The 22431-nt window shown below is 35.8% G+C and overlaps 1 protein-coding gene across 1 annotated transcript in view; it reads right to left on the bottom strand.

Annotated features, from left to right (window-relative positions):
* The window catches only part of GJA5 (gap junction protein alpha 5), a 103065-nt gene that overhangs the window by 69677 nt on the left and 10957 nt on the right, over positions 1 to 22431 (bottom strand). Inside the window, exon 2 of the mRNA XM_053705890.1 lies at positions 20088 to 20164. The gene's annotated coding sequence lies outside the window, so the exon portion shown is untranslated. The remainder of the gene's footprint in view (positions 1 to 20087; positions 20165 to 22431) is intronic.

The raw sequence follows: 22431 nt of genomic DNA, 5'->3' as shown, positions 1-22431 counted from the left end.
ACTAGCCTTATGCATGTCCCCTCAAGTCTACACATATTACATGTTACTGTTTCTTAGGATAGCCTTATGCATGTCCCCTCAAGTCTACACATATTACATGTTACTGTTTCTTAGGCTAGCCTTATGCGTGTCCCATCAAGTCTACACATATTACATGTTACTTATTACTTAGGATAGCCTTATGCATGTCCCATCAAGTCTACACATATTACATGTTACTTATTACTTAGGATAGCCTTATGCATGTCCCATCAAGTCTACCCATATTACATGTTACTGTTTTCTTAGGTTAGCCTTATGCATGTCCCATCAAGTCTACACATATTACATGTTACTGTTTTCTTAGGTTAGCCTTATGTATGTCCCATCAATTCTACACATATTACATGTTACTGTTTGCTTAGGCTAGCCTTATGCGTGTCCCATCAAGTCTACACATATTACATGTTACTTATTACTTAGGATAGCCTTATGCATGTCCCATCAAGTCTACACTTATTACATGTTACTTATTACTTAGGATAGCCTTATGCATATCCCATCAAGTCTACACTTATTACATGTTACTGTTTTCTTAGGATAGCCTTATGCATGTCCCATCAAGTCTACACTTATTACATGTTACTGTTTTCTTAGGATAGCCTTATGCATATCCCATCAAGTCTACACTTATTACATGTTACTGTTTTCTTAGGTTAGCCTTATGTATGTCCCATCAAGTCTACACATATTACATGTTACTGTTTTCTTAGGTTAGCCTTATGCATGTCCCCTCAAGTCTACACATATTACATGTTACTGTTTCTTAGGCTAGCCTTATGCATGTCCCATCAAGTCTACACATATTACATGTTACTGTTTCTTAGACTAGCCTTATGCATGTCCCCTCAAGTCTACACATATTACATGTTACTGTTTCTTAGGATAGCCTTATGCATGTCCCCTCAAGTCTACACATATTACATGTTACTGTTTCTTAGGCTAGCCTTATGCGTGTCCCATCAAGTCTACACATATTACATGTTACTTATTACTTAGGATAGACTTATGCATGTCCCATCAAGTCTACACATATTACATGTTACTTATTACTTAGGATAGCCTTATGCATGTCCCATCAAGTCTACCCATATTACATGTTACTGTTTTCTTAGGTTAGCCTTATGCATGTCCCATCAAGTCTACACATATTACATGTTACTGTTTTCTTAGGTTAGCCTTATGTATGTCCCATCAATTCTACACATATTACATGTTACTGTTTTCTTAGGCTAGCCTTATGCGTGTCCCATCAAGTCTACACATATTACATGTTACTTATTACTTAGGATAGCCTTATGCATGTCCCATCAAGTCTACACATATTACATGTTACTTATTACTTAGGATAGCCTTATGCATGTCCCATCAAGTCTACCCATATTACATGTTACTGTTTTCTTAGGTTAGCCTTATGCATGTCCCATCAAGTCTACACATATTACATGTTACTGTTTTCTTAGGTTAGCCTTATGTATGTCCCATCAATTCTACACATATTACATGTTACTGTTTTCTTAGGATAGCCTTATGCATTTCCCATCAAGTGTACACATATTACATGTTACTGTTTTCTTAGGCTAGCCATATGCATGTCCCATCAAGTCTACACATATTACATGTTACTGTTTTCTTAGGTTAGCCTTATGTATGTCCCATCAAGTCTACACATATTACATGTTACTGTTTTCTTAGGTTAGCCTTATGTACTGTATGTCCCATCAAGTCTACACATATTACATGTTACTGTTTTCTTAGGATAGCCTTATGTACTCTATGTTCCATCAAGTCTACACATATTACATGTTACTGTTTTCTTAGGATAGCCTTATGCATTTCCCATCAAGTGTACACATATTACATGTTACTGTTTTCTTAGGCTAGCCATATGCATGTCCCATCAAGTCTGCACATATTACATGTTACTGTTTTCTTAGGTTAGCCTTATGTATGTCCCATCAAGTCTACACATATTACATGTTACTGTTTTCTTAGGTTAGCCTTATGTACTGTATGTCCCATCAAGTCTACACATATTACATGTTACTGTTTTCTTAGGATAGCCTTATGCATGTCCCATCAAGTCTACACATATTACATGTTACTGTTTTCTTAGGTTAGCCTTATGTATGTCCAATCAAGTCTACACATATTACATGTTACTGTTTTCTTAGGTTAGCCTTATGTACTGTATGTCCCATCAAGTCTACACATATTACATGTTACTGTTTTCTTAGGATAGCCTTATGCATGTCCCATCAAGTCTACACATATTACATGTTACTGTTTTCTTAGGTTAGCCTTATATATGTCCAATCAAGTCTACACATATTACATGTTACTGTTTTCTTAGGTTAGCCTTATGTACTGTATGTCCCATCAAGTCTACACATATTACATGTTACTGTTTTCTTAGGTTAGCCTTATGTACTGTATGTCCCATCAAGTCTACACATATTACATGTTACTGTTTTCTTAGGATAGCCTAATGCATATCCCATCAAGTCTACACTTATTACATGTTACTGTTTTCTTAGGTTAGCCTTATGTATGTCCCATCAAGTCTACACATATTACATGTTACTGTTTGCTTAGGATAGCCTTATGTATGTCCCATCAAGTCTACACATATTACATGTTACTGTTTTCTTAGGTTAGCCTTATGCATGTCCCCTCAAGTCTACACATATTACATGTTACTGTTTCTTAGGCTAGCCTTATGCATGTCCCATCAAGTCTACACATATTACATGTTACTGTTTCTTAGACTAGCCTTATGCATGTCCCCTCAAGTCTACACATATTACATGTTACTGTTTCTTAGGATAGCCTTATGCATGTCCCCTCAAGTCTACACATATTATATGTTACTGTTTCTTAGGCTAGCCTTATGCGTGTCCCATCAAGTCTACACATATTACATGTTACTTATTACTTAGGATAGACTTATGCATGTCCCATCAAGTCTACACATATTACATGTTACTTATTACTTAGGATAGCCTTATGCATGTCCCATCAAGTCTACCCATATTACATGTTACTGTTTTCTTAGGTTAGCCTTATGCATGTCCCATCAAGTCTACACATATTACATGTTACTGTTTTCTTAGGTTACCCTTATGTATGTCCCATCAATTCTACACATATTACATGTTACTGTTTGCTTAGGCTAGCCTTATGCGTGTCCCATCAAGTCTACACATATTACATGTTACTTATTACTTAGGATAGCCTTATGCATGTCCCATCAAGTCTACACTTATTACATGTTACTTATTACTTAGGATAGCCTTATGCATATCCCATCAAGTCTACACTTATTACATGTTACTGTTTTCTTAGGATAGCCTTATGCATGTCCCATCAAGTCTACACTTATTACATGTTACTGTTTTCTTAGGATAGCCTTATGCATGTCCCATCAAGTCTACACTTATTACATGTTACTGTTTTCTTAGGTTAGCCTTATGTATGTCCCATCAAGTCTACACATATTACATGTTACTGTTTTCTTAGGTTAGCCTTATGCATGTCCCCTCAAGTCTACACATATTACATGTTACTGTTTCTTAGGCTAGCCTTATGCATGTCCCATCAAGTCTACACATATTACATGTTACTGTTTCTTAGACTAGCCTTATGCATGTCCCATCAAGTCTACACATATTACATGTTACTGTTTCTTAGGATAGCCTTATGCATGTCCCCTCAAGTCTACACATATTACATGTTACTGTTTCTTAGGCTAGCCTTATGCGTGTCCCATCAAGTCTACACATATTACATGTTACTTATTACTTAGGATAGACTTATGCATGTCCCATCAAGTCTACACATATTACATGTTACTTATTACTTAGGATAGCCTTATGCATGTCCCATCAAGTCTACCCATATTACATGTTACTGTTTTCTTAGGTTAGCCTTATGCATGTCCCATCAAGTCTACACATATTACATGTTACTGTTTTCTTAGGTTAGCCTTATGTATGTCCCATCAATTCTACACATATTACATGTTACTGTTTTCTTAGGCTAGCCTTATGCGTGTCCCATCAAGTCTACACATATTACATGTTACTTATTACTTAGGATAGCCTTATGCATGTCCCATCAAGTCTACACATATTACATGTTACTTATTACTTAGGATAGCCTTATGCATGTCCCATCAAGTCTACCCATATTACATGTTACTGTTTTCTTAGGATAGCCTTATGCATGTCCCATCAAGTCTACACATATTACATGTTACTGTTTTCTTAGGTTAGCCTTATGTATGTCCCATCAAGTCTACACATATTACATGTTACTGTTTTCTTAGGATAGCCTTATGCATGTCCCATCAAGTCTACACATATTACATGTTACTGTTTTCTTAGGATAGCCTTATGCATGTCCCATCAAGTCTACACTTATTACATGTTACTTATTACTTAGGATAGCCTTATGCATATCCCATCAAGTCTACACTTATTACATGTTACTGTTTTCTTAGGTTAGCCTTATGTATGTCCCATCAAGTCTACACATATTACATGTTACTGTTTTCTTAGGATAGCCTTATGCATGTCCCATCAAGTCTACACATATTACATGTTACTGTTTTCTTAGGTTAGCCTTATGTATGTCCCATCAATTCTACACATATTACATGTTACTGTTTTCTTAGACTAGCCTTATGCGTTTCCCATCAAGTCTACACATATTACATGTTACTTATTACTTAGGATAGCCTTATGCATGTCCCATCAAGTCTACACATATTACATGTTACTGTTTCTTAGACTAGCCTTATGCATGTCCCCTCAAGTCTACCCATATTACATGTTACTGTTTCTTAGGATAGCCTTATGCATGTCCCCTCAAGTCTACCCATATTACATGTTACTGTTTTCTTAGGTTAGCCTTATGCATGTCCCATCAAGTCTACACATATTACATGTTACTGTTTTCTTAGGTTAGCCTTATGTATGTCCCATCAATTCTACACATATTACATGTTACTGTTTTCTTAGGATAGCCTTATGCATGTCCCATCAAGTCTACACATATTACATGTTACTGTTTTCTTAGGATAGCCTTATGCATGTCCCATCAAGTCTACACTTATTACATGTTACTTATTACTTAGGATAGCCTTATGCATATCCCATCAAGTCTACACTTATTACATGTTACTGTTTTCTTAGGATAGCCTTATGCATGTCCCATCAAGTCTACACTTATTACATGTTACTGTTTTCATAGGATAGCCTTATGCATATCCCATCAAGTCTACACTTATTACATGTTACTGTTTTCTTAGGTTAGCCTTATGTATGTCCCATCAAGTCTACACATATGCTTAGGATAGCCTTATGTATGTCCCATCAAGTCTACACATATTACATGTTACTGTTTTCTTAGGTTAGCCTTATGCATGTCCCCTCAAGTCTACACATATTACATGTTACTGTTTCTTAGGCTAGCCTTATGCATGTCCCATCAAGTCTACACATATTACATGTTACTGTTTCTTAGGATAACCTTATGCATGTCCCCTCAAGTCTACACATATTACATGTTACTGTTTCTTAGGCTAGCCTTATGCGTGTCCCATCAAGTCTACACATATTACATGTTACTTATTACTTAGGATAGCCTTATGCATGTCCCATCAAGTCTACACATATTACATGTTACTGTTGTCTTAGGTTAATCTTATGTATGTCCCATCAAGTCTACACATATTACATGTTACTGTTTTCTTAGGCTAGCCTTATGCGTGTACCATCAAGTCTACACATATTACATGTTACTTATTACTTAGGATAGCCTTATGCATGGCCCATCAAGTCTACACATATTACATGTTACTTATTACTTAGGATAGCCTTATGCATGTCCCATCAAGTCTACCCATATTACATGTTACTGTTTTCTTAGGTTAGCCTTATGCATGTCCCATCAAGTCTACACATATTACATGTTACTGTTTTCTTAGGTTAGCCTTATGTATGTCCCATCAATTCTACACATATTACATGTTACTGTTTTCTTAGGATAGCCTTATGCATGTCTCATCAAGTCTACACATATTACATGTTACTGTTTTCTTAGGTTAATCTTATGTATGTCCCATCAAGTCTACACATATTACATGTTACTGTTTTCTTAGGTTAGCCTTCTGCATGTCCCATCAAGTCTACACATATGACATGTTACTGTTTTCTTAGGTTAGCCTTATGTATATCCCATCAAGTCTACACATATTACATGTTACTGTTTTCTTAGGTTAGCCTTATGTATGTCCCATCAAGTCTACCCATATTACATGTTATTGTTTTCTTAGGATAGCCTTATGTACTCTATGTTCCATCAAGTCTACACATATTACATGTTACTGTTTTCTTAGGATAGCCTTATGCATTTCCCATCAAGTGTACACATATTACATGTTACTGTTTTCTTAGGCTAGCCATATGCATGTCCCATCAAGTCTACACATATTACATGTTACTGTTTTCTTAGGTTAGCCTTATGTATGTCCCATCAAGTCTACACATATTACATGTTACTGTTTTCTTAGGTTAGCCTTATGTACTGTATGTCCCATCAAGTCTACACATATTACATGTTACTGTTTTCTTAGGATAGCCTTATGCATGTCCCATCAAGTCTACACATATTACATGTTACTGTTTTCTTAGGTTAGCCTTATGTATGTCCAATCAAGTCTACACATATTACATGTTACTGTTTTCTTAGGTTAGCCTTATGTACTGTATGTCCCATCAAGTCTACACATATTACATGTTACTGTTTTCTTAGGATAGCCTTATGCATGTCCCATCAAGTCTACACATATTACATGTTACTGTTTTCTTAGGTTAGCCTTATATATGTCCAATCAAGTCTACACATATTACATGTTACTGTTTTCTTAGGTTAGCCTTATGTACTGTATGTCCCATCAAGTCTACACATATTACATGTTACTGTTTTCTTAGGTTAGCCTTATGTACTGTATGTCCCATCAAGTCTACACATATTACATGTTACTGTTTTCTTAGGATAGCCTAATGCATATCCCATCAAGTCTACACTTATTACATGTTACTGTTTTCTTAGGTTAGCCTTATGTATGTCCCATCAAGTCTACACATATTACATGTTACTGTTTGCTTAGGATAGCCTTATGTATGTCCCATCAAGTCTACACATATTACATGTTACTGTTTTCTTAGGTTAGCCTTATGCATGTCCCATCAAGTCTACACATATTACATGTTACTGTTTCTTAGGCTAGCCTTATGCATGTCCCATCAAGTCTACACATATTACATGTTACTGTTTCTTAGACTAGCCTTATGCATGTCCCCTCAAGTCTACACATATTACATGTTACTGTTTCTTAGGATAGCCTTATGCATGTCCCCTCAAGTCTACACATATTATATGTTACTGTTTCTTAGGCTAGCCTTATGCGTGTCCCATCAAGTCTACACATATTACATGTTACTTATTACTTAGGATAGACTTATGCATGTCCCATCAAGTCTACACATATTACATGTTACTTATTACTTAGGATAGCCTTATGCATGTCCCATCAAGTCTACCCATATTACATGTTACTGTTTTCTTAGGTTAGCCTTATGCATGTCCCATCAAGTCTACACATATTACATGTTACTGTTTTCTTAGGTTACCCTTATGTATGTCCCATCAAGTCTACACATATTACATGTTACTGTTTGCTTAGGATAGCCTTATGCGTGTCCCATCAAGTCTACACATATTACATGTTACTTATTACTTAGGATAGCCTTATGCATGTCCCATCAAGTCTACACTTATTACATGTTACTTATTACTTAGGATAGCCTTATGCATATCCCATCAAGTCTACACTTATTACATGTTACTGTTTTCTTAGGATAGCCTTATGCATGTCCCATCAAGTCTACACTTATTACATGTTACTGTTTTCTTAGGATAGCCTTATGCATATCCCATCAAGTCTACACTTATTACATGTTACTGTTTTCTTAGGTTAGCCTTATGTATGTCCCATCAAGTCTACACATATTACATGTTACTGTTTTCTTAGGTTAGCCTTATGCATGTCCCCTCAAGTCTACACATATTACATGTTACTGTTTCTTAGGCTAGCCTTATGCATGTCCCATCAAGTCTACACATATTACATGTTACTGTTTCTTAGACTAGCCTTATGCATGTCCCCTCAAGTCTACACATATTACATGTTACTGTTTCTTAGGATAGCCTTATGCATGTCCCCTCAAGTCTACACATATTACATGTTACTGTTTCTTAGGCTAGCCTTATGCGTGTCCCATCAAGTCTACACATATTACATGTTACTTATTACTTAGGATAGACTTATGCATGTCCCATCAAGTCTACACATATTACATGTTACTTATTACTTAGGATAGCCTTATGCATGTCCCATCAAGTCTACCCATATTACATGTTACTGTTTTCTTAGGTTAGCCTTATGCATGTCCCATCAAGTCTACACATATTACATGTTACTGTTTTCTTAGGTTAGCCTTATGTATGTCCCATCAATTCTACACATATTACATGTTACTGTTTTCTTAGGCTAGCCTTATGCGTGTCCCATCAAGTCTACACATATTACATGTTACTTATTACTTAGGATAGCCTTATGCATGTCCCATCAAGTCTACACATATTACATGTTACTTATTACTTAGGATAGCCTTATGCATGTCCCATCAAGTCTACCCATATTACATGTTACTGTTTTCTTAGGTTAGCCTTATGCATGTCCCATCAAGTCTACACATATTACATGTTACTGTTTTCTTAGGTTAGCCTTATGTATGTCCCATCAAGTCTACACATATTACATGTTACTGTTTTCTTAGGATAGCCTTATGCATGTCCCATCAAGTCTACACATGTTACATGTTACTGTTTTCTTAGGATAGCCTTATGCATGTCCCATCAAGTCTACACTTATTACATGTTACTTATTACTTAGGATAGCCTTATGCATATCCCATCAAGTCTACACTTATTACATGTTACTGTTTTCTTAGGTTAGCCTTATGTATGTCCCATCAAGTCTACACATATTACATGTTACTGTTTGCTTAGGATAGCCTTATGCATGTCCCATCAAGTCTACACATATTACATGTTACTGTTTTCTTAGGTTAGCCTTATGTATGTCCCATCAATTCTACACATATTACATGTTACTGTTTTCTTAGACTAGCCTTATGCGTTTCCCATCAAGTCTACACATATTACATGTTACTTATTACTTAGGATAGCCTTATGCATGTCCCATCAAGTCTACACATATTACATGTTACTGTTTCTTAGACTAGCCTTATGCATGTCCCCTCAAGTCTACCCATATTACATGTTACTGTTTCTTAGGATAGCCTTATGCATGTCCCCTCAAGTCTACCCATATTACATGTTACTGTTTTCTTAGGTTAGCCTTATGCATGTCCCATCAAGTCTACACATATTACATGTTACTGTTTTCTTAGGTTAGCCTTATGTATGTCCCATCAATTCTACACATATTACATGTTACTGTTTTCTTAGGATAGCCTTATGCATGTCCCATCAAGTCTACACATGTTACATGTTACTGTTTTCTTAGGATAGCCTTATGCATGTCCCATCAAGTCTACACTTATTACATGTTACTTATTACTTAGGATAGCCTTATGCATATCCCATCAAGTCTACACTTATTACATGTTACTGTTTTCTTAGGATAGCCTTATGCATGTCCCATCAAGTCTACACTTATTACATGTTACTGTTTTCATAGGATAGCCTTATGCATATCCCATCAAGTCTACACTTATTACATGTTACTGTTTTCTTAGGTTAGCCTTATGTATGTCCCATCAAGTCTACACATATGCTTAGGATAGCCTTATGTATGTCCCATCAAGTCTACACATATTACATGTTACTGTTTTCTTAGGTTAGCCTTATGCATGTCCCCTCAAGTCTACACATATTACATGTTACTGTTTCTTAGGCTAGCCTTATGCATGTCCCATCAAGTCTACACATATTACATGTTACTGTTTCTTAGGATAGCCTTATGCATGTCCCATCAAGTCTACACATATTACATGTTACTGTTTCTTAGGCTAGCCTTATGCGTGTCCCATCAAGTCTACACATATTACATGTTACTTATTACTTAGGATAGCCTTATGCATGTCCCATCAAGTCTACACATATTACATGTTACTGTTGTCTTAGGTTAATCTTATGTATGTCCCATCAAGTCTACACATATTACATGTTACTGTTTTCTTAGGCTAGCCTTATGCGTGTACCATCAAGTCTACACATATTACATGTTACTTATTACTTAGGATAGCCTTATGCATGGCCCATCAAGTCTACACATATTACATGTTACTTATTACTTAGGATAGCCTTATGCATGTCCCATCAAGTCTACCCATATTACATGTTACTGTTTTCTTAGGTTAGCCTTATGCATGTCCCATCAAGTCTACACATATTACATGTTACTGTTTTCTTAGGTTAGCCTTATGTATGTCCCATCAATTCTACACATATTACATGTTACTGTTTTCTTAGGATAGCCTTATGCATGTCTCATCAAGTCTACACATATTACATGTTACTGTTTTCTTAGGTTAATCTTATGTATGTCCCATCAAGTCTACACATATTACATGTTACTGTTTTCTTAGGTTAGCCTTCTGCATGTCCCATCAAGTCTACACATATGACATGTTACTGTTTTCTTAGGTTAGCCTTATGTATATCCCATCAAGTCTACACATATTACATGTTACTGTTTTCTTAGGTTAGCCTTATGTATGTCCCATCAAGTCTACCCATATTACATGTTATTGTTTTCTTAGGATAGCCTTATGTACTCTATGTTCCATCAAGTCTACACATATTACATGTTACTGTTTTCTTAGGATAGCCTTATGCATTTCCCATCAAGTGTACACATATTACATGTTACTGTTTTCTTAGGCTAGCCATATGCATGTCCCATCAAGTCTACACATATTACATGTTACTGTTTTCTTAGGTTAGCCTTATGTATGTCCCATCAAGTCTACACATATTACATGTTACTGTTTTCTTAGGTTAGCCTTATGTACTGTATGTCCCATCAAGTCTACACATATTACATGTTACTGTTTTCTTAGGATAGCCTTATGCATGTCCCATCAAGTCTACACATATTACATGTTACTGTTTTCTTAGGTTAGCCTTATGTATGTCCAATCAAGTCTACACATATTACATGTTACTGTTTTCTTAGGTTAGCCTTATGTACTGTATGTCCCATCAAGTCTACACATATTACATGTTACTGTTTTCTTAGGATAGCCTTATGCATGTCCCATCAAGTCTACACATATTACATGTTACTGTTTTCTTAGGTTAGCCTTATATATGTCCAATCAAGTCTACACATATTACATGTTACTGTTTTCTTAGGTTAGCCTTATGTACTGTATGTCCCATCAAGTCTACACATATTACATGTTACTGTTTTCTTAGGTTAGCCTTATGTACTGTATGTCCCATCAAGTCTACACATATTACATGTTACTGTTTTCTTAGGATAGCCTAATGCATATCCCATCAAGTCTACACTTATTACATGTTACTGTTTTCTTAGGTTAGCCTTATGTATGTCCCATCAAGTCTACACATATTACATGTTACTGTTTGCTTAGGATAGCCTTATGTATGTCCCATCAAGTCTACACATATTACATGTTACTGTTTTCTTAGGTTAGCCTTATGCATGTCCCCTCAAGTCTACACATATTACATGTTACTGTTTCTTAGGCTAGCCTTATGCATGTCCCATCAAGTCTACACATATTACATGTTACTGTTTCTTAGACTAGCCTTATGCATGTCCCCTCAAGTCTACACATATTACATGTTACTGTTTCTTAGGATAGCCTTATGCATGTCCCCTCAAGTCTACACATATTATATGTTACTGTTTCTTAGGCTAGCCTTATGCGTGTCCCATCAAGTCTACACATATTACATGTTACTTATTACTTAGGATAGACTTATGCATGTCCCATCAAGTCTACACATATTACATGTTACTTATTACTTAGGATAGCCTTATGCATGTCCCATCAAGTCTACCCATATTACATGTTACTGTTTTCTTAGGTTAGCCTTATGCATGTCCCATCAAGTCTACACATATTACATGTTACTGTTTTCTTAGGTTACCCTTATGTATGTCCCATCAATTCTACACATATTACATGTTACTGTTTGCTTAGGCTAGCCTTATGCGTGTCCCATCAAGTCTACACATATTACATGTTACTTATTACTTAGGATAGCCTTATGCATGTCCCATCAAGTCTACACTTATTACATGTTACTTATTACTTAGGATAGCCTTATGCATATCCCATCAAGTCTACACTTATTACATGTTACTGTTTTCTTAGGATAGCCTTATGCATGTCCCATCAAGTCTACACTTATTACATGTTACTGTTTTCTTAGGATAGCCTTATGCATATCCCATCAAGTCTACACTTATTACATGTTACTGTTTTCTTAGGTTAGCCTTATGTATGTCCCATCAAGTCTACACATATTACATGTTACTGTTTTCTTAGGTTAGCCTTATGCATGTCCCCTCAAGTCTACACATATTACATGTTACTGTTTCTTAGGCTAGCCTTATGCATGTCCCATCAAGTCTACACATATTACATGTTACTGTTTCTTAGACTAGCCTTATGCATGTCCCCTCAAGTCTACACATATTACATGTTACTGTTTCTTAGGATAGCCTTATGCATGTCCCCTCAAGTCTACACATATTACATGTTACTGTTTCTTAGGCTAGCCTTATGCGTGTCCCATCAAGTCTACACATATTACATGTTACTTATTACTTAGGATAGACTTATGCATGTCCCATCAAGTCTACACATATTACATGTTACTTATTACTTAGGATAGCCTTATGCATGTCCCATCAAGTCTACCCATATTACATGTTACTGTTTTCTTAGGTTAGCCTTATGCATGTCCCATCAAGTCTACACATATTACATGTTACTGTTTTCTTAGGTTAGCCTTATGTATGTCCCATCAATTCTACACATATTACATGTTACTGTTTTCTTAGGCTAGCCTTATGCGTGTCCCATCAAGTCTACACATATTACATGTTACTTATTACTTAGGATAGCCTTATGCATGTCCCATCAAGTCTACACATATTACATGTTACTTATTACTTAGGATAGCCTTATGCATGTCCCATCAAGTCTACCCATATTACATGTTACTGTTTTCTTAGGATAGCCTTATGCATGTCCCATCAAGTCTACACATATTACATGTTACTGTTTTCTTAGGTTAGCCTTATGTATGTCCCATCAATTCTACACATATTACATGTTACTGTTTTCTTAGGATAGCCTTATGCATGTCCCATCAAGTCTACACATGTTACATGTTACTGTTTTCTTAGGATAGCCTTATGCATGTCCCATCAAGTCTACACTTATTACATGTTACTTATTACTTAGGATAGCCTTATGCATATCCCATCAAGTCTACACTTATTACATGTTACTGTTTTCTTAGGTTAGCCTTATGTATGTCCCATCAAGTCTACACATATTACATGTTACTGTTTGCTTAGGATAGCCTTATGCATGTCCCATCAAGTCTACACATATTACATGTTACTGTTTTCTTAGGTTAGCCTTATGTATGTCCCATCAATTCTACACATATTACATGTTACTGTTTTCTTAGACTAGCCTTATGCGTTTCCCATCAAGTCTACACATATTACATGTTACTTATTACTTAGGATAGCCTTATGCATGTCCCATCAAGTCTACACATATTACATGTTACTGTTTCTTAGACTAGCCTTATGCATGTCCCCTCAAGTCTACCCATATTACATGTTACTGTTTCTTAGGATAGCCTTATGCATGTCCCCTCAAGTCTACCCATATTACATGTTACTGTTTTCTTAGGTTAGCCTTATGCATGTCCCATCAAGTCTACACATATTACATGTTACTGTTTTCTTAGGTTAGCCTTATGTATGTCCCATCAATTCTACACATATTACATGTTACTGTTTTCTTAGGATAGCCTTATGCATGTCCCATCAAGTCTACACATGTTACATGTTACTGTTTTCTTAGGATAGCCTTATGCATGTCCCATCAAGTCTACACTTATTACATGTTACTTATTACTTAGGATAGCCTTATGCATATCCCATCAAGTCTACACTTATTACATGTTACTGTTTTCTTAGGATAGCCTTATGCATGTCCCATCAAGTCTACACTTATTACATGTTACTGTTTTCATAGGATAGCCTTATGCATATCCCATCAAGTCTACACTTATTACATGTTACTGTTTTCTTAGGTTAGCCTTATGTATGTCCCATCAAGTCTACACATATGCTTAGGATAGCCTTATGTATGTCCCATCAAGTCTACACATATTACATGTTACTGTTTTCTTAGGTTAGCCTTATGCATGTCCCCTCAAGTCTACACATATTACATGTTACTGTTTCTTAGGCTAGCCTTATGCATGTCCCATCAAGTCTACACATATTACATGTTACTGTTTCTTAGGATAACCTTATGCATGTCCCCTCAAGTCTACACATATTACATGTTACTGTTTCTTAGGCTAGCCTTATGCGTGTCCCATCAAGTCTACACATATTACATGTTACTTATTACTTAGGATAGCCTTATGCATGTCCCATCAAGTCTACACATATTACATGTTACTGTTGTCTTAGGTTAATCTTATGTATGTCCCATCAAGTCTACACATATTACATGTTACTGTTTTCTTAGGCTAGCCTTATGCGTGTACCATCAAGTCTACACATATTACATGTTACTTATTACTTAGGATAGCCTTATGCATGGCCCATCAAGTCTACACATATTACATGTTACTTATTACTTAGGATAGCCTTATGCATGTCCCATCAAGTCTACCCATATTACATGTTACTGTTTTCTTAGGTTAGCCTTATGCATGTCCCATCAAGTCTACACATATTACATGTTACTGTTTTCTTAGGTTAGCCTTATGTATGTCCCATCAATTCTACACATATTACATGTTACTGTTTTCTTAGGATAGCCTTATGCATGTCTCATCAAGTCTACACATATTACATGTTACTGTTTTCTTAGGTTAATCTTATGTATGTCCCATCAAGTCTACACATATTACATGTTACTGTTTTCTTAGGTTAGCCTTCTGCATGTCCCATCAAGTCTACACATATGACATGTTACTGTTTTCTTAGGTTAGCCTTATGTATATCCCATCAAGTCTACACATATTACATGTTACTGTTTTCTTAGGTTAGCCTTATGTATGTCCCATCAAGTCTACCCATATTACATGTTATTGTTTTCTTAGGATAGCCTTATGAATGTCCCATCAAGTCTACACATATTACATGTTACTGTTTCTTAGGATAGCCTTATGTATGTCCCATCAAGTCTACACTTTTTACATGTTACTGTTTTCTTAGGATAGCCTTATGCATGTCCCATCAAGTCTACACATATTACATGTTACTGTTTCTTAGGATAGCCGTTTGCATGTCCCCTCAAGTCTACACATATTACATGTTACTGTTCCTTAGGCTAGATTCATGCATGTCCCATCAAGTCTACACATATTACATGTTACTGTTTCTTAGGCTAGATTCATGCATGTCCCATCAAGTCTACACATGTTACTGTTTTCTTAGGTTATCCTTATGTACTGTATGTCCCATCAAGTCTACACATATTACATGTTACTGTTTTCTTAGGTTAGCCTTATGTAATGTATTTCCCATCAAGTCTACACATATTAAATGTTACTGTTTTCTTAGGCTAGCCTTATGCATGTCCCATCAAGTCTACACATATTACATGTTACAGTTTTCTTAGGTTAGCGTTATGTACTGTATGTCCCATCAAGTCTACACATATTACATGTTACTGTTTTCTTAGGATAGCCTTATGCATGTCCCATCAAGTCTACACATGTTACTGTTTTCTTAGGATAGCCGTATGCATGTCCCATCAAGTCTACACATATTACATGTTACTCTTTTCTTAGGATAGCCTTATGCATGTCCCATCAAGTCTACACTTATTACATGTTACTTATTACTTAGGATAGCCTTATGCATGTCCCATCAAGTCTACACTTATTACATGTTACTGTTTTCTTAGGATAGCCTTATGCATGTCCCATCAAGTCTACACATATTACATGTTACTGTTTTCTTAGGTTAGCCTTATGTATGTCCAATCAAGTCTACACATATTACATGTTACTGTTTCTTAGGATATCCTTATGCATGTCCCATCAATTCTACACATATTACATGTTACTGTTTCTTAGGATAGCCTTATGTACTGTATGTCCCATCAAATCTACACATATTACATGTTACTGTTTTCTTAGGTTAGCCTTATGTATGTCCCATCAAGTCTACACATATTACATGTTACTGTTTTCTTAGGATAGCCTTATGCATGTCCCATCAAGTCTACACATATTACATGTTACTGTTTTCTTAGGATAGCCTTATGTATGTCCCATCAAGTCTACACCTATTACATGTTACTGTTTTCTTAGGATAGCCTTATGCATATCCCATCAAGTCTACACTTATTACATGTTACTGTTTTCTTAGGTTAGCCTTTTGTATGTCCCATCAAGTCTACACATATAACATATTACTGTTTGCTTAGGATAGCCTTATGTATGTCCCATCAAGTCTACACCTATTACATGTTACTGTTTTCTTAGGCTAGCCTTATGCATGTCCCCTCAAGTCTACACTTATTACATCTTACTGTTTTCTTATGATAGCCTTATGCATGTCCCATCAAGTCTACACTTATTACATGTTACTGTTTTCTTAGGATAGCCTTATGCATATCCCATCAAATCTACACTTATTACATGTTACTGTTTTCTTAGGTTAGCCTTATGTATGTCCCATCAAGTCTACACATATTACATATTACTGTTTGCTTAGGATAGCCTTATGTATGTCCCATCAAGTCTACACATATTACATGTTACTGTTTTCTTAGGTTAGCCTTATGTATGTCCCATCAAGTCTACACATATTACATGTTACTGTTTGCTTAGGATAGCCTTATGCATGTCCCATCAAGTCTACACATATTACATGTTACTGTTTTCTTAGGTTAGCCTTATGTATGTCCCATCAAGTCTACACATATTACATGTTACTGTTTTCTTATGATAGCCTTATGCATGTCCCATCAAGTCTACAATTATTACATGTTACTGTTTTCTTAGGTTAGCCTTATGTATGTCCCATCAAGTTTACAGATATTACATGTTACTGTTTGCTTAGGATAGCCTTATGTATGTCCCATCAAGTCTACACATATTACATGTTACTGTTTTCTTAGGATAGCCTTATTCATGTCCCATCAAGTCTACACATATTACATGTTACTGTTTCTTAGCCTAGCCTTATGCATATCCCATCAAGTCTACACTTATTACATGTTACTGTTTTCTTAGGTTAGCCTTATGTATGTCCCATCAAGTCTACACATATTACATGTTACTGTTTGCTTAGGATAGCCTTATGCATATCCCATCAAATCTACACTTATTACATGTTACTGTTTGCTTAGGATAGCCTTATGTATGTCCCATCAAGTCTACACATATTACATGTTACTTTTTCTTAGGTTAGCCTTATGCATATCCCATCAAGTCTACACATATTACATGTTACTGTTTTCTTAGTATAGCCTTATGCATGTCCAATCAAGTCTACACATATTACATGTTACTGTTTTCTTAGGTTAGCCTTATGTATGTCCCATCAAGTCTAACAATATTACATGTTACTGTTTTGTTAGGGTAGCCTTATGCATGCCCCATCAAGTCTACACATATTACATGTTACTGTTTTCTTAGGTTAGCCTTATGTATGTCCCATCAAGTCTAACAATATTACATGTTACTGTTTTGTTAGGGTAGCCTTATGCATGCCCCATCAAGTCTACACATATTACATGTTACTGTTTTCTTAGGATAGCCGTATGCATGTCCCATCAATTCTACACATATTACATGTTACTGTTTCCTTAGGTTAGCCACATGCATGTCCCATCAAGTCTACACATTAAACATGTTACTGTTTTCTTAGGATAGCCTTCTGCATGTCCCATCAAGTCTACACATTAAACATGTTACTGTTTTCTTAGGATAGCCTTATGCATGTCCCATCAAGTCTACACATTAAACATGTTACTGTTTTCTTAGGATAGCCTTATGCATGTCCCATCAAGTCTACACATATTACATGTTACTGTTTTCCTAGGATAGCCTTATGCATGTCCCATCAATTCTACACTTATTACATGTTACTGTTTTCTTAGGATAGCCTTATGCATGTCCCATCAAGTCTACACATATTACATGTTACTGTTTTCTTAGGATAGCCTTATGCATGTCCCATCAAGTCTACACTTATTACATGTTACTGTTTTCTTAGGATAGCCTTATGCATGTCCCATCAAGTCTACACAAATTACATGTTACTGTTTTTTTAGGTTAGCCTTATGTATGTCCCATCAAGTCTACACATATTACATGTTACTGTTTTCTTAGGATAGCCTTATGTATGTCCCATCAAGTCTACACATATTACATGTTACTGTTTTTTTAGGTTAGCCTTATGTATGTCCCATCAAGTCTACACTTATTACATGTTACTGTTTTCTTAAGATAGCATTATCCATATCTCAGGCATTTTTTAATTCTTCACAGTCCCTGTGTTTACCACCTCAATTGGAAGTTTATTCCATGAATCTACCACCCTTTCTGTAAAAAAAAAAAATGCTTTCTCACATTACTCTTAAATCTGCTACCCTCTAACTTAATATTGTGACCCCTTGTTTTAGCATTTCTTTTTTTGTATTTCTTCCACTTCATTTAGTCCCTTCATATATTTGAAGATTTCTATAATTTTTATCATGTCACCTCTTTCCCTTCTCTCCTCTAAACTATACAGATTTAGATCATAGAGTCTTTCTTTGTATGCTTTATATTTTAGACCATGTACCATTTTAGCAGCCCTCCTTTGGACAGTTTCTAATTTATTTCAATCCTTCTGGAGATATGGTCTCCGGAACTGTACCCAGTATTCCAGATAAGGCCTAACTAATGATCTGTAAAGTGGCATAAGAACCTTACTATTTCTGCTACTAATACCTCTTCCAAATAATAATTGCCAAGTTCTGTTTCTCTTTTGTTACAGTCAGTAATGTATAATTGAGACTATAATTGACCTTTGGGTTTTTGGATCCTATATGCATAATTTGCTCTTGGCAATATTACATTTTAAATTTCTATGGAAGTAGCAGTCATTTTAAAAATAAATATATTATTGTACATTTTTGCAAACACCACCACTGCCAACTAAGTTTCAACAAAATGATTCCAAGAGAACAAAGTACATTTAACAATAAAAGTAAATTGTAAAGTGTTTTCCCCCCTAATTGTACCCTGTATCTGAATCATGAAACTTTCAATTTGCCTTTTACGTCCCTTATAACTACTTACGCATATTGATTAATTTTCTACACATTATCTGCTAGCACATTATCTCTGGTTTTTAATTATTTTTATTCAGTACACATAGTTTACTTTAGTCATCATGGAATTAATACATTACATTAAAGAAAAATTATTCTCAAACCATATTATTTTTTTTTCTACTAGACAGTCGATACTAGTTTGGGATAATAATCCAATGAAACATGCTGCAATAAACTTCTGTCATTTTTGGAACCTGGATATAAGTAGACCAGTTGGTTTTTACAAGGTAAGGAGGAACCTATGCTAAGGGTTAACTCTAATTAACCCTTTCCACAAGTACCAGGCACACATTACTGACTACAGTATCATTACCTTACCTGCTAGCAGCCACTTAGATCTCAGGAGACATTTCAGCATTTACCAGGTTAAGCCATCCTTGCTTCTTTTTCATGTGCTGTTGTATAAAAAGAGAGAACGTTGTCTGTATATATGAGTTGATATAGGAAAGGTGGGTCAAGTTATAGAAGTTGAGTAGGTGGGGTAACAACTTTTTCTTATGGGTGGAGTTTCTGCAAGAGGACCCTGGTATTAAATAACTGCTGTTTTATAACAGGGGTGTTATATTTGTAGGTAGGATTGCAGCATATTGTCTGAAGCTATCACTAAGCACATAACTACATTCTCTTGTTATTTTCTGTAACATAATGGAACATACTTTTATGTTATTTTACTATCTGCTGCTGTTTGATATTTTGGTGCTTAAAGCAACTTTAAAGTAAAAATGAAGGGCTAGATTACTAGTGAAGTGCTAAATTATCCCACATGCACAAATTTGCCAGTTTGCGGGAGCGCAATAATTAGCCAGCCACTACAAGTGGCTGGTTATTGCTACCACGAGCTTGGGGTAGCAGTTAGCGCTCAGAAAATTAACCAGAGATCCAATCTCTGGATAATTTTCTAAAAGTGCCCCAAATGCCCTCAAAATAGAGGGCATTATAGTTTTTTTATTTAAAATAAAATAAAAAATTGCAATTTTTTTTAAAACAAAAAAACTGCACTAGGCAGTTTTGGGGCTTTAAAGTTGGTGGGAGTGGGGTGTTAGAAACAAACAGCACTGAAAAGTGTCTTTACATTGCAGTCTATGGTAACTGTGTTCTCAGTAAATATATATGCTTATATACATATATATTTATGTGTTACTATGTGTATATACATATATTAACACATAAATATATATGCATATAGCCATATTCATATATATTTACTAAGTGCTGCCCATTGCTGAGCTACTTACCTCTTCACTGCGCAAGGTGCTGATGCCGTCTGTGACGGCATCAGAACAAGGCTCTGGAAAACACTCTCATGAGTGCAATGCATCCCAGCAATGCGAACGCATTAGCGTGCACTGGTATTACAAAGTGGAGCACAAATAGCGCTTTAGCTAAAGCAATATTTTGCGCTCCACTTGTAATATGGCCCTAAGTAGTTAAAAAAGACAGTATATAATTTAAAATACATTTTCCAATTTAGTATTATTATTTTATTCACTATTTTTTTTTCTTGATAGCCTGTGTTTTAAATTAGCCCCTTTCCATGAGAGCATACTGATGTAGGCTGAGGAGTGTGCATGTCTTGACCACTATGTATATAACATTGTTACAAACATTGCTGCAATCACAGCTGCTATATAATGCACACAATGTGCACACTCCTGATCCTACCTCAGTATGCAGATAATCTGTTTAAATAATCACAGTGTGGTACAGCCATACAAATATATAGACCATACAAATATATAGACAATTCAAATAGATTAACTCCCACTTGCTTGCCAATTTAAAGGGACATAAAACTCAAAAGTTAATTCCCTCTATAATGTTTAATAGTGAAACCACTTTATTTTGTACTTTACTTCTTTATTTTAACCACTTTGCCGTGAATTTAACTCTACACACAGTACTTAGATCCTTCAATATTCTGTGCATTGATTGATTGACCAATGCAGGAGACATTTATATCCACCTAATAACTGGCCACAGCAAAGGTCATAAGGTAAACAATACTCAAGAGGCTTTTATCAGAGACAAGGTAACACTTTTAAATGCTTGTAAAACATTTATTTTGTATACAGTGCTTTTGTACGTTAGTGATCAAAAGGGAGATGCTAGTGCATTTTACTGTTCTACTACTGCATGAACCTAAGTGTGGAACCTCCCCAAAGGGGTTAACACATAGAATCTGCTTGTAAATTCAATGCACTAATGCTCATGAGCAGAGGAATGCTTATATATGCTGCTACAGGATGACTTACCTATGCTGCTACAGGATGGCTAATCTATCCTGCTACAAGACGACTTAACTATGTTGCTACAGGATGACTTACCTATGTTGCTACAGGATGGCGTACCTATGCTGCTGCAGGATGGCTTACCTATGTTGCTGCAGAATGACTTACCTATGCTGCTACAGGATGGCGTACCTATGCTGCTGCAGGATGGCTTACCTATGTTGCTGCAGGATGGTTTACCTATGCTGTTGCAGGATGACTTACCTATGCTGCTACAAGATGACTTGCCTATGCTGCTACAAGATGACTTACCTATGCTGCTACAGGATGACTTACCTATGCTGCTACAGGATGACTTACCTATGCTGCTACAGGATGGCCTACCTATGCTGCTACAGGATGGCCTACCTATGCTGCTACAGGATGGCGTACCT

Source organism: Bombina bombina, chromosome 3 (assembly GCF_027579735.1).
Source record: "Bombina bombina isolate aBomBom1 chromosome 3, aBomBom1.pri, whole genome shotgun sequence".
Classification (NCBI taxonomy): domain Eukaryota; kingdom Metazoa; phylum Chordata; class Amphibia; order Anura; family Bombinatoridae; genus Bombina; species Bombina bombina.
Note: the sequence above shows the minus strand (reverse complement) of the source record. Positions and strands in the feature narration are given on the sequence as shown.